The 15,561-nt window shown below is 34.0% G+C and overlaps 1 long non-coding RNA gene across 1 annotated transcript; it reads right to left on the bottom strand.

Annotated features, from left to right (window-relative positions):
• Positions 1-12,560: 12,560 nt before the first annotated feature.
• LOC147517827 (uncharacterized) lies at positions 12,561-14,447 on the bottom strand. Its single transcript, XR_015213949.1, has 4 exons — positions 14,399-14,447; positions 14,178-14,280; positions 13,192-13,856; positions 12,561-13,077 (listed from the first exon to the last, which is right to left on the bottom strand). It is a non-coding gene; the product is annotated as an uncharacterized LOC147517827 (long non-coding RNA).
• Between the last annotated feature and the right edge of the window lie 1,114 nt (positions 14,448-15,561).

The raw sequence follows: 15,561 nt of genomic DNA, 5'->3' as shown, positions 1-15,561 counted from the left end.
TTGGTCCTCTTCTAGATAGTGAGCTCGATGTACTGATAGTGGAGGATGCAATTGGGACTCAATATGTAAAATTATCTTAATGAATACAGGTACGGGTCTGTCTAACCCTTGCTTATTTCTTTAAAAAAAAAAGTATGATGCATGATAGTTTACGACCCAGCCCAAGAAACCATGAGTCGTGATCTTGGGAGGTCTGAAAGTTTCAGATGCTAAATACACTTTTTAAAATGAAAGAGTTGGAAGAACAAAATGAAGTAAGAGTATATTGAGATCCCCACCTACAATACATGACATGAGATATCTGTTAAGGGTAAAAGTTCATCAATGTCGAGAAAAAGACAAATTTCAACCAGTTGAGAAGAACTCAATAATCGGTAAAGCTTATTAATATAATTATGTTTCCAAATAACAAAGTGGCCGGTCTTTCTCACTTCGCGAGTTCACAATCTCTTTAATTCAGTCAAGAATTTACAATCTCTTTAATTCAACCCCAGAACTCATATACATATATAAGTACAAACTGCATTATTACAAAAGAAGAATGCATACCTGGTCTCTAATCTCTTCCCCGACTTTGCGAATAAAAAGTGCCTCAGATTCAAGTATAGGGAAATCAACCTCTTCAAATCCGAACAATCGAGAAACCTTAATTAACAAACAAATAAAAATCCATCAATATATGCTAATGGAGTGGATTTCATATCTTGTACCCCTACTGTGTATGTATAAACTTAAACTATGAAGCCATGATGATGTACAGGAAGAGGAATCTAGAAGTCGGGATCCCCCCGCCTCCTTGAGAATGGAATCAAAATGTTCCTATATTCTGAAGAGTATTAGCACATATGCAACTGGCTTGGTAAGATTTTTTTTTCTTCGTCCAAGGTTGGCTCCTCGATTGATTATCTAATTTATTCAGATTCATCATGTATAGTCTAATCGAAAAGAGTTTTACGGATCACTCTATTCCAATTCTAGTTCATGGTGCGTAGAAGCGGACAAATGAAAAGCAAAACTCCCCGCCGGTTTCCTAAAGTTCCACATTTTACCCTTAAAATCTTAGCTATTACTACTCGCACTTTTCCTAACGTATTTCCCTTAAAATAGGCAATATTATGATACTAATTTGCGTGACTACAAACAGGTCCATGATGCTGGTCACATGGTCCAAATGGGCCAGCCCAAGGCTGCCTTGGAGACGCTGGAAAAGGTGGACTTCATGAAAACTTACTACAGATGATGTTGACTCAAAATATTGTGTTGGATATGTATAGAGATTCAAGTACATCGCTCTGTTTCGTCACCTTGATATATGGTTTGAAACTCCATATTTTTCCTTTTCTTGCATCAGTTGGGAAATGGGAAGTCACATTCTTCTTACAATTAAGAAAGCTGGTTTACCTTCACTAAAAAAAAGAAAAAAAAAATGACAATGAAACAAATTATCAAAAATGCTTAACTGAACAGAGTAAAAATTCTATCAAGGATCTTTTTTTCTAATGACAACCCCACGGGACATTCTCTTGTGGACATATCGTCACCATTTTGAAATCATTACATGTGAATTAAAGCATGAAGTTCAGAGATTAGTGAATAGTTAGGCACTAAGAGAAACAAATTTCCGTTGGCCAAGAGTCCTTCCTGATCCAACTTAAAAATTGGGGATTCACGCTTTCGTTTTTACGTGATCGAAACTCTCACTATTCCTTGCTCGCAAGTATTGCAAATCCTCAGGTTTTCTATAAACTTGAGGTCTCTTATGGGAATAGTCTTGGAATACATGGTTAGAAGGATCAAACACTGGATATTCAGTGCTAGATACTTTATTTACTTTCAAGTAACTGAAGCACTAAACTATGATAATAACAATTACAAATGATAATATTTTTTTTAAACAAAAAAAATAGGAAAAAGAAGCACCTATTCTTAGACCTTTGACCCAATAATTTCATTATGTAAACAATGTGGAAAAAGAAAATTTGTTACTAATTTAAAATAAATTATAGTTTCCCATGTTTTATTGGGACTCTTTCAACTTGTTCCTTTAACAAACGACTTAAAACTTCTAGGTGAAAAATAGTTGACCCACATATTTCTGCTTTAACATCTATAGAGACATAGATTGAACAACTATATTGCAATGTTACTAAAGAACATTCACTATATTTATTGGCTTGAATACAAATACCAAACCTTTTTTTAAATATTGTATGATCCAAATTTTGGTCTAGTCCACATGCTTCCTACTAAGTTCAAAAAATCATCATAACTTCACACTGTAAGGTACTCCTAGTAAGTCTTACTAAATAGAAGAACAAACGTTCTTACTCGTTAACAAGTAATTGCTTGCAAACCTAAGTTTGGGCTGTCGAGGATATCATGGTTAAATTGTTCTTAAAAGTGCGAGCTATATGATTTGATAAACAGACAGACTAAATTAGAGTAGTAGAATTAATACCCTGATATTGTTGGCTCCCATAGCTTATGAACACCATAATCCACTACCTGCACAAACCAACCAAAAAACAAAATAAACAAATTATTTAATTAATTAATCATTTCTAGTTCACACCATTATTGTCACTAATTTTTATTTAAAACAATATGGATCTAATAGATCGAGTGAAGAAATAGATCGAAGAAAAAGAGAATAGTAAAAAAGGAGATAGATTTAAACATGAATAAAAAGGATTAGGAGATGAAAGGGACTTACGGGTGCTTGCAAAACATTGGGCTATGAAATGTGATCACATGCTTGCAAGTTGACAGCTCCATTATAGAAGCAATCACAGCTCTAGGCTCTGAGCACATAAATCCTACCTGTGCATAAACACATGGAGGCCGATGGATTCATCAGAAAATTCAACTTGGAACTAAATGATAAAAATATTAGAGGATTCAAAAGTCAAGCTGATTTCTACATACCTCAGTTTCTCGAGGCCGATTGGTGAGATCACAACTTGTGCCATTAGTATACTGGTGCACATGGTACCTATTTGAAATATGGAGCGCGATTAAATACTATTATCCAGGTTCCCTAACTTTGGTCACAATTACGTAAATCTACCTTTGAGAAGCATCTTTTGAGCGAGGATCTTTCAGTATTGAAACATCAGAAAGGTTATTGCATTTTTTTTTTTTTTTTGTGAGAGAGACTTGAAACTTCAATAATGTTGGTAAGAGAGAGGCCGGGTTTGAAGAGATGAATTTTTTTTTTCCAGAGTTGGGGTGTTTTGTAGAATTGAAAAGAGAGTATGGAAAGAAGGGGTTTTGTTTTTTAGAAATCGACAAAAAGGGGCATAGATTTGCTTTTTTTTTAGCCGAATTATTGTAAAATCTGATATGTCGGTCTAAGAGAAAAAAAGGGGGATGACGTGGGTCACTGGGAGCATTCTCAACTACTCAGTATTCATAGTCTTTGATATTTGAAGAGTTTGAGTGTATTTCCAATTCTTATATATTTGATCAAATAATAAAATTGCTAAAAAATAGGTGATTTGTATAAGGTAATTTCCTATTACGAATCAAACACTTTTAGTGTTCTAATTTTTATATATATTTGATCAAATAAAAAAAATGCTAAAAAATAAGTGATTTGAAGAAGCTAATTCCCTATTACAAATCATACACTTTTAGTGTTTATGATAAAACACCGACTTATTTCAAATATATCCTTAACACGACCTAAAAGATACTACATATTCTTCAGTTAATAACTTATTATAGGGTGTAAAATCAGCTTCCGACGATTCCCCACATTCTCTAAGGATTATGTGAGATATACCGAATTAAAATACTCAAAATGTTATTCGCATAATCCTTTCATATACCTGGAATTTGCATTTCTTGTTGGTTATTAACTTCTTAAGAAGTAGACCAATATACTTCCCGAGTAAGTGCCTGAATACCTATCACGCACTCTCACATTTTTAACATATGCACTTTTCTTCATTTTCGTTTTTCCTTCTTGGATCTCATTCTAATTTTCAAATACATGCAGGCTACAATATGATAATGCATATTGAAAGTCTAGACCTGTAAAAAGAACATTGGCTTATTATGAAGGGGTGCTTTTATTTGCACATTTGATTTATGCTTCTTTGTATAGTATTGTTTCTTTAGACAATCTAATGATATATCTAATAATCATCCAAACACAACCTCTAACATACATATACTCGAACACTCAATTCAGAAATGTCAAAGTTAACACGAGATCAAATGCCAAGGTGCAAACTCTCCCAAGTTTTTTCTCAGTAATGTAGAGAATTGTGTTTCTATCAGTTTAAGAACACTATGAAAGGATTGAACGATCACCGATAGTCATATTTGGGAGACTGGTAGATGTAATGTATAGTTATGCATGTGATGTTGTTTTTCTATTCAATGTATATATAGCAATAGAGTACGTTTACATGTGAATCCATAGAGCTTTTTCCATCACAATAAGAGCTAACTATAACAATCTAGATTTTGTATTTGGATATCATCGGGAAACACAAATGAACTCAAAAGCAAAATTGTATTTGGCAGTTGGGACAATTTCTTTTATTACCCAAATGGTAAGAAAAACATTAAGTATATGTACTTAACTAATTTCATTTATAAACAATACATTAGATTTCTTTGAACTGAATATATACAACCTTCTTACATTTCATTTCAGCTCCTGGAACAGAAATTGGAACTGACTTTTATAACAAATACAAGATACGGTGAGTGAAATCACTTCATTCAGGAGCGAGGATTAAATTAACTGATCAAGGCGGATGCCTTTGGTTTCCTAAGTTTTGTTATTTTTTTCCCGAGTACAGAAAGATGGGATAGTGCTAAAAATAAATTTTCAAAATTTGTGCTCATTCTGAGTGCAGGAAAATATGATAGTGCTAAAAGATTTAGGTCAGGATGCTTATAGAATGTCCATATCTTGGAGTAGGATCCTTGTAATGCCCGTATTTAAAATATGTATTTATTTATTAATTTATTAATTAATTAATTAATTTAAAATTTGTTGGATTGGATTTGGGATACGTGGGTCTGATTTCTGGGCCCGAGTCTGTGTTGGGCTTAGGTTTCAAACCCAAGTATATATACATATTTTTCCAGAGAATAGGGTAAAAATAAAATAAAAATGGAGGTAGAGATAAAAACTCGCTTGCTAGAGTGTTGGAGCGCGACGATTCGGACTATGATGAATTCGTGGAGCTTTTAATTAAGGTGAGTAGTTATTTTTGCTATTTCACTGAATCTATAGTTTTTCGTGTATCGGTGTATACAGACATATTTCTCTGTCTAAGGTTTCTTCTGCCTATTGTTACTGCTCATTATCCTGTTTTTATTTGGCGTCCTGTTGTATTGTTAAACTCTGTTGAATTGTTAAACTATGTTGAAAACTCTGAAATCGAAATTTGAACTGTCGAAGCTTGGAGGTCGTTAATGGCGGCGAGCCAAAACAAACAGTTGTCCTGTATACGGTTTGGAACTGTTTGTATATTCTACTCTTGTTGTGTTGATTGAATTATTGATTGATGATTGGGGATGATTTGGTGGTGGAGAAAGGGTGCTGTCGAAGCTTTGAGGGAGACGTTAATGGTGTCGCCTGTCATAATGTTGTTTGAACTCTTGTAGTTTTGATTTTTTTTGAATTGGTCGGTTTGAGGGGTTGTTGGTTGATGTCGGAGGAGTTAGGGATGGATACTTGGTTGTTGTTTGGAGAGTGGGGGCTGTTGGGAGCTTGGAACAGCGTCAATGGCGGTCGGGGTTGAGTTTTCGCAGTGTGAGGGAATCGGGTTTTGTTGGTATGGGAAGAGGGGGTTTTGCAGGAGGGTCAAAACCGCTGGGATGACAGAAGCGGTCAAGTGGTGGCCGGTGGAGGAGAGTAGCCGGCGCTGGAGGAAGAAGAAGAGACCAGGAGCGATCATGTTCCTCTTAGTTGGGCTTGGGCCAAATTTTCTTTTGGGCCGGACCAGTTAGGTTTAGTTTTTCTTGGGCCAGTTTCTATTATTTTGTTTTGGGCTGAAATCTATTAGTGGATGGGCCACTATTTTGTTTTTGGGTCGGACCATATTAGTTTTCTTTGGGCCGAACCAATTAAAATTTTGGGCCAGTTCAAGTTTGTTTTGGGGCTGGTCCATATAACTTAATATAGATCCAAATAGGGTCTTTAAATATTTGGACTTTTGGGTAGTTTTGGGCTTTGAGCGTGGACTTTTGACTGTATAATTGTGTTACGTTTTATGTTGTAAATTATATGGACAAGTCCAATGATAGAATATTGCGAAAGCCTGTATAAATTTGTTTGTCATTATCTAATTAAGATTGACGTGAGTAGTGTGTAAAACATATAAATATTAGCACGTAACCAAAGGGGAATTCTTATAAGACTTAGATATATACGTTTTTATGATAATTAAATTAAACTACATACGGACTTAGATTCATGGACTTTAGTTTTGGGCTTTTGACAGTTGATCAGTTTGACTTGACCTGTGATTTGGATTCGAATAATTATGCATGATATTTGAAATTGAGTTCACATAGATATATTGAACGAATACATTATATGATTGATTACTATTATGAGTTGCTACTTAAATGAATTGTAGTATTTATGAAGGTTTGATATATTCCATATGGTGTAGTGCTATATATGATTAGCACGTGAAATAATAAGTTTTGAGATTTGATATAGAGATGCTTGGTTATCGTGCAATGAATAGTATTGTCACGTGATAATGTAGATTTTTATTATAACAAGAAACATTGAGCTTCAGTACAATTAAGTATACTGGCATGAGATAGAACAAGAATTATTATTGAGATTTTCCAAATATGGTGGCTTAGTGCAATAATTTATTTGGCACGTGATAAAGTCAAATGGTTATGAGATACTAATGTATGACACTTGAATAAATTACATAACGAAAATCCTAGAACCTAGCTACCACAACTCATGTGATTTGGCCCTTGTGATGGGCTTATGTGATATGATTGGCCCTTCTGGCGTTTCAGTGAATCTGAATGGCCCTTCTGGCGTAAGTAATTTGATTGGCCCTTCTGGCGTTTCAGTGAATCTGAATGACCCTTCTGGCATAGGCAAATAGTGGTTTGATTATTCCGTTCGCAAAATTAGAATGGGACGCGCGATATTTTATGCCGAATAGTGGCAATACTTACATAATGGCTTTCGTGTGAGGGTTACCTGGTGTGCGGCATCCCGCTCAGGGTAATTGTGCACGGAGTGGTCCGCTATGTAAGGGGAGGCATGTGGATGTACATGTTCGGCGTTGGGTAGCGATTGTGGTAGCCAGGGAAACTAGGTAAGACATAGATACGACGTAATTTTAGGGACACACAAAGAAAGCCTTAAATAATATAATTATGGTAATATATTGGTTAATGATATATCTTTAAATATATGATTTGTATATGGTTTTGCAGAAGGGTGGGCCAATCTTATTACTTGTGTAGAGACGACCCACTCTGTAATTGAGCAGAAAATGCGGTAAATATAGAATATGCTTGGCTGGTTATTAGTTTAGTTAGAACCTAAGGCGCCTCAGTAGATGAACTAAATGCCTTTTTATTATGCGCATGGTTTGTTGTGTGGTTAGTGGGAAGCTAAGGTGCCTCAGTGGAAGAACTACCTTCCTTAATTATGGTACTTAAGGATGTTGTATTATTCATTGGAAGTTAAGGCAACTCGGTGGAGGAACTAACGGCCTTATGGATTGTGTATATATATGTATAAGTATATGTTGTACTTTAGGGCTACTCACACCAGTATTGTTTATAATGCTGACCCGATTTGCATGTTTGCTTATCGGGTGTGTTCATTAAATGAACATAGTTGATAAGTCTTGGCAGGATTAATGTTGAAGAAGGTTGGTTGCTGCTTGTGGTTTTCATTAGCGTCGCATTCATGATATGTTTTGTTTTCCCTTAAGGTGTAATAGATTTTCAGTTGAGACAAATGTTGTTTTATATTTTCAGTTGTAATTATAATTAAAGAGGGTTGAAAGGAGATTTGTAATTTAATCATATTTGTGAGTTCGTGGGAAATGAAGAGGACCTTTTGTTTATCTTAAATTTTTATTGGTTTTTAATTATCCGCGTATTTAAACTGATTATGGGTTTTTGGGAGTTGAGAGTGCATCACACCTCGAAAATCGAAGAGTCGGGAACAAATATTGTTTTTCCGAATTCTGTCGAAATTCGGGGTGTGACAATCCTGCCAAGTATGTTTTACCCCTCTAACTTCATAAATGGATGTGGGTGCTTATAGAATGTCTTATATGAGTTACTCTTGGTATTGCATAAGAAAGTTATTATTGATTTTGTATTGTGGTGAACATTTCAAAGTGATGGGACTACAGTTGAACTTGTAATAGCTCAACAACCTTTATTCGATACGCAACAACCTTTGGTTGCAAAGACAGCCACCTAAATATTTTTTGGTTGTAGGAATTTTAATAATTTTGGAGTAAAATATATCGAAGTTTAAAAATTATTACGAGTGTTTTACTGATAATTGATGGATGATAATTCTTTGGTCCAAAAGAGTGAAGAGTGTTTGTGTGAATTATTATTATACTTATTTTTGTGGCACTTTATTAATACCATCAAACTTAACCCTTTCAACATTAGTGCAATATTAGAAGAGTTTTGTGGTACTATTTCTTCATTCAAACTTTGTTTTGCAATGTGCTTGCAGAAACATTGAGAATCGATAAATCTACTATAAGAAATAAGGAAAAATATGGAATAAGATAGAATATTTGAGCATTTTATTGTAAGTTCAAGGTGTGTGTTAGAAACGTCAAATTTGAAAATGAAATGTTATTTGAAAGGCACACTCTTCTTCCATTCATTTGATTATTAGATTGTTCAAATCTGAAAATTAATAGTCATTACTCATTTTACCCACCCAATCTTACGTTAACACTTTGACATGTTTACATTGACGAAAGACATAGAACTACATGATATTCTCTGTTATTCATGTTGGAATTGAATAAGAATATTTTGCATGTATATAAACAATCACCTAGAAAAAGAGAAAATACTTGGGGGAGTATTCTAAGTAGTTGAACGCATTTCCTTGAAATATAATTTTTTTTTTTTTTGTATTCATCAATTCATCGTAGAACACGTTCATGTGATAAATTTTTTCAAGTTGGAGTAGTGTATTCTACAGATTAAGTTATAAAACCCATAAACAAGAAAATAAAAGAAAAAAACCAAGAGGAGAAAAAAAAAATGACCGCTAAAGAGAAGTGAAGAAACAACCTGCTACCAGCTCGCTCCCACCATTTTTATCCATTGATCTCTCTACCTTAACGTCTTTTGATCCAAACTCAGGTATTTCTTCTCTCTCTCTCTTACTTTTATATTTCAGGATAAAAGGAATGGAAAAAAAACTATTAACGGCTTCAATTAGTACTATTTCTTCTAGTTGGAAATAGGAAGTTGGAACATGAACATCACATTATTATATGCGATTTAATTTGCAAAACTTTGTGCATGTATGTGATGCAAAAGTGGTACCTAAGTTTATGGAAAATATTGATGGATGTAAAATATTTGAAGAAGAGGCAACTATCTACTGAGGTTGTTGTTATACACAAAGTTGGGATTAACCTTGTACACAGTTGATGAGTTGATGAGTATATGAGTCAATTGCCTCAATTTACGAAATGCCAAAGGTGCATGTTTTCAGATAAGCCTGGCCATGGAGCTATGGAAGTTTTAAATTGTCTCAGTTGTTGTTTTGTATTTTGTATCAGTGATGTAACCAGGAGTAGCCCCCCTAGTCCTTGCACTTATTATACTTAGATTTGGTATTAAGGATAAATTGTGTTAAAAATGGAAAATTTCCAGTTCTGCGGTGATATTTGAAATTCCGTCTAAAATTGAATACTTAGTATTTTTTACCAAATCCAACTCTGAATGAAACTTTATTGAGTCCTCTATCCAATGCAGCAAACCACAGTCCTTTTGGATTTGTGAGGAGAGAGTTATGGACTCGAGAACTTAGGCTGTCAGAATTTTCTGACTGCAGAACTCAGGTTGTGTGCACTGGATTGTATCTACGATTTCACATGATTAAGTTGAGATTTGAGTTTTTGATAAAACATGAAAATATAATTTTTGCGTGTCTTCTTTCTAATCCAATTGGCCTCATCCCGTTCCGAGGCATGTGGAGATAGTTATGGTGTCTAGAAATTTGGTTGGCAGAAAAATATTGCGTCAGAAGACAGTTTCTATGCACTGTATTCGAGCCCCATTTTTGTATAGTTAGCATAAGAGTTAGATTTTTTGTAAAACATATAAAAGTAAGGTCTGTGAGTCTTCTTTTCAATGCAAAAGGCTTCATAACTTTTGGACATATATGAAAAGACATGTGCTATCCGGAAGATAGTCGATCTGATTTCTAGTCTGTAGAAATAAGGATTTTTACTGAGTTTGTGCTATATTTACTTCTAGATAGGCTGGCATTGGGATTTTGTGTTCAATATGAAAAAGTAAGTGTACATATCCTAGTTTCTAAATAATCAAGTCATGTGCCATTTGGATGAATGTAGGAAAAGTTATAGCTTCATCAAGTTGGCTAGATAACCTACCATGTTGTCGTTGTAGGTGCATAGACCTATTTTGGAAAATATTTCTAGTAATAAACTAAGAGTTTCTTAAATCTTTCTAGGGTGTTTTGTATACTATTTGTAACCTAATTTTATTTAATTTGCAATGTAGGTAAATATTATTTGGCGGATGCAGGCTATGCCAATGCACCAAATTTTATTGCTCCATTTCATGGCACTCGCTATCATCTAAAAGAATTTGGAGTGTTACATCCTACAAATTACAAAGAGTTATTCAATCTTCGTCATTTATCTTTGAGGAATACTGTTGAACATATCATTGGAATTTTGAAAAAGCGGTTTGCTATTTTGGCTCTTCCACCTCCATATCTGTTTGAAACACAAGTAAAGATAGTAATAGCATAATCATCTAAAAAAATTTGGAGTGTTACATCCTACAAATTACAAAGAGTTATTCAATCTTCGTCATTTATCTTTGAGGAATACTGTTGAACATATCATTGGAATTTTGAAAAAGCGGTTTGCTATTTTGGCTCTTCCACCTCCATATCTGTTTGAAACACAAGTAAAGATAGTAATAGCATATTGCATTCTATACAATCACATACGAAGAGAGAAACTTAATAATGAATTTTTTGATAAGGATCGGAAAGAGCAAGAAGAACTTGAAGGAGAGTCTGGAATGAGGAGACAAGATCTAGGAAACCTTAGTAGAAATAGAATACGAGAAATGGCATCCAATTATAGAAAGTCTATTGTCATTGCAATGTGGAATGACTATTGTGACTATCATAATGCAGATTGATTTAATAATTTTGATTTAAGAATGAAATGATCGATGATACATGTTTCCAATTAAATATTGTGGAGTTTTTTTTTTTTTTTGGTGAAAATATGGACCATTTAAGTTATTATTTTCCTTTTGATTTATAATGTTCTATTATTTTTTCAAGTATGTAACAGGTTATCAGTGTAACAAATACAGTGTGAACCAAACAGCGAGCACACTAAACTTGTGACAGAACGAGTAACTATCAAACAGTTTCCAGATTACTCTGCTTTAAGTTGCACATCTACAAAATTAGATCAGCTAAACAAGGTTGGCTACTACGAATTTTTCTACTGCCAAACAGAGCCAAAGTGAAGAGGCTATCTCAATTTGATCTCTTAGTTTCCAAGTACGTATGTATCATAATCGTTGCTCATTAACATATTTTGGTTTATTTTCAATAAAAATATTTTTTGATTCGAAAATTTTAGTGAGACATTTTGTAAAGTCTTTTCAGCACACAAAATATTTAATAGATAGATCCCGGGCGTATGCTCGGGTCCAAAATCTAGTATAAACCTATAATCAGACACCCCCAACATTACTATTTTATTTAGACTTACTCCCCTAATACAAACCTAGAACAAGAGAAACACCCCCATTCTAAGATAATCAAGAAAAGGTAGTTAGGACATTTCACCACGAGATAACAGAGACATTTCAGTGTGTGAGTTTGGGGAGGCAAATCTAATTTCACTGAATTTGGGGGGGCAGTCTAATTTCGTTTCAAAATAGGAATGCAGATTTATAAAACCCTTTAAAAAATAGATACCTAAGGATGAGATATCCTCCATTACATATACTAGTAAATGGGTGAAAATAGTTAATTGTTTGTTCGAGATGAATGATATCAACAATGGTTTCTATAGACAAAAAAACTCAGCCAACAATACTATCATAGATACACTTATAAATCTGCTTTCAAATCCGAAGGAGAATGACTGCTTTCTTATAAATCTGTCACAAAATTGCTAGTATTTATGTGATTTGGGCTGAAATTATTTAATTGGTGGAAAAATTATTAATTGATTTTGCCTTCGAATTGTACAGTCATAACAAATAAATACAGAGAAATATGCTCGGAGTTTTCAAAGTATAGACAATATATAATTAAACATGTAATGAACTTCAAAGAAAGATTGTGAAACATAAATAAATGACATCAATGAATTTGTCTTGGAGAGGTAGCATAATATTTTGAACCAAATCAAAACAGCAAGAACATCCTTCATACAAAGTGGAATATATAAGCTGGAACATAGATGTGTATACTTGTGAGAATTTTCTTTAAAGAATTTGTCATACCCTCACAAAAACAGGAACTCAAGATTGATGGTATTCGTACCGTTCCAGTTCGGCATGATGATTACTATTCCCACTGGCCCGATCACTTTTAGTCTCTTAGGATGCGTCATGATGGTATTCTGCGAAGGATGTCAATCGTTGGTTTGCAATATCAATTTCCAAAGATGGATATCTAGTAAGGTCTAATGACCTTGAAATGGTAAGTTCTTGAGGAACACTAACACTGGGTTTTGTGAAAATGATTTCCATTCGGTACAGCGTGGTTACTTTCTCGAGTACCTTTTCCTTAATTGTTTTGTTATGAGTCGATGTGTGAGGTAGTTTATGTGGGAGTCATCAAGACTGCATAGAAGATGGATCAAAGCGTGTTATACGTCTACCTCAAGATGTTAGTCCGCAATTCTCCCAACCAAAAAGTTCAACCACGTCACGAATGTGATGCAGCAATAAGATTACCTGTCAGTAAAGGACGAAATTCTGCTGCAATGGTTTAAAGTGAAAAATGATTAGCTATTCTCCATGTTCTGCCAAATGATGAATATAAACTTCTACATCATGATGCAGCTTATACCACAACTTGGGATACTTCTAAGCAACATCCTCCCACTCAAAAAACTCAAACGATAAAAAGTAGCAAACATCTTCTGCTTCAAGTCAAATGCAAGACATTCCACCAAACACTTTTGGTGTGTTAACTGAAAAGAGAAAATACTAATAAGATTAAATTGTAAAACAGAAAATCTCAATCCACTCCTTAATATTGTGTTATTTTTTAGCCATATTCCTGATCTTGCTCTCCAAGCTGCGCATGCACATTTGGATTAATCTTCTCTCGTCTCTCCCTTATCAAAGTTAGTTGTATCTTTATCACCATTTTGATTGAAAAAAGAAAAACTCAATTCACCCTGTTTCCAACTTAAGTTTAAACATAAAGATGCATAACTATTTAGACAACAACTTCTTTGACTACATAGAAAATTAAAATCACACTGCCGATTAAATAGAAGAAAATGTTTACACTACCTTGCTGACAATCAAACCTTGTTGAACAAAATTACTACTTAAAATGATCAATTCCTTTCCATCTATCATTATCGCAAATATTGTCCCGAGTCACAACCCTGCACATAGAGTCATAGACCATAAATTAATAGATAAGAATTTGAATGCATTCAGACGAAAACATAAGTTGGAAAAATACCATGCACCAAGGACTAAAAAATAAAATAAAACTCCTCAATAAGCAGATAGGATGCCCAAACAGATCGAAGTAGATACTTAAGGAACATGAACAAATAGATAGGTTCATAACTCTTCTGCCTTAGTGTAGAAAATCTTATTCTTATTTATAGTTCATATACAATTTGAAGAATATGATATATAGTCAAACCTAAAATATTAGAAATAATGTATAAGACTGGAAATAAAAGTACTATCATTACCTATCACAGTAGCTGGTTTGACGTCAAATACAATGAAGCAATTGACTCATCCATACAACATTGTGATACCACCACTTCTTTCTCCATTTCTCTAGGCTTGAGACTGACAAAGCAAGAATGGGCATCACATTTAGCAGATTCACATTCGATACCGATAAAAACAATAACCTGAAAGTGGAAACTACTAATACATGGATGATGATCCTTGTTTCTTAACCTACATTTCTGTGCGTTGAATCTGTAAGTTTTTGAAGACATAGCAATTCCGTCATGCACACTGCAAGTGGAATTCAAAGTTCAAACCAATGACAATCTTAGATAACTTACATTAGTTAGGGACTTAGTGGATTGTTCTTTCTCTATTGTTTTTTGTCTTCAATGTGCCATCATGGTTCGGCAATGCTTTAATTTCTCTATTGTTTTTTGTCTTCAATGTGCCATCATGGTTTGGCAATGCTTTTTTTAAATTGAGAAGCAATAACATGACTGGTGACACACAGATGTGTGAAGTAATATATTAATCAATACACAATAGTGAATAACACATTTTAAACCTAGGAAAATCCTCCTAGTAGTGATCAATGCATAAAGAATTTAATTATACCACAAAACATTGAATTCATAACATAGAACTACATTACAAATTTATGGCCATGAACAAAGTATGAGGGAAGCTAAATACAAAAAGTCAACTATTATTACCCAAAAATGAAGAAAATAAAGAAAGCATATTTGGCACAGTGAGGTATTGAGTCGTATCTATCTGAGCAACATACCTTCAAAGACACAAATTGAACGATTGTGAATCAGTTTGGCTGATAAGCAAGATTGTGTGTTCAAATGTGAACTTTTCTGTAATTCCCTGCCCTTGTACAATTCATGAATCGGTTATAAGTTTCTAACACTTTCCGAATAAACTACGGATTCGTAAACTACTAATGAGGCGAGAATTTTGGAATCCCTAAAACTACGATTGAGAAAAACCGGGAAAAAATAACAATAAATTGAAGAGCATATTAAACATTTAGTTAAAAGAACTCTGAAAATGAGAAGATTGAAGTAGGAATAAGAACAAATAACAAATAGGAAGATTGAAATAGGAATAAGAGCATATAATTCTAAGCATAACAAATAAGAACACTGAAAGTAGGAACTGCAAGAACTAATTTAGTAACAGAACTTACCTATTCTATTCCGGTTGTAGGAGATGCACGTTGGAGAGAGAATGTAATTTGAACCCGAAAAGTAAGATTAATTTCACATAAAAACAATTAATCAAAAAGAGCGTGAGTGTAGGACCGAATTAATTTAGCGAAAAAGCCAAATAGAAGGAGACAGTGGGAGGATGTTTTTGTTGTTAGAGATAGTTAACCCTCTTCCTTAA

Source organism: Coptis chinensis, chromosome 2 (assembly GCF_015680905.1).
Source record: "Coptis chinensis isolate HL-2020 chromosome 2, ASM1568090v1, whole genome shotgun sequence".
Classification (NCBI taxonomy): domain Eukaryota; kingdom Viridiplantae; phylum Streptophyta; class Magnoliopsida; order Ranunculales; family Ranunculaceae; genus Coptis; species Coptis chinensis.
This window is presented reverse-complemented; position numbering and strand designations above follow the sequence as displayed.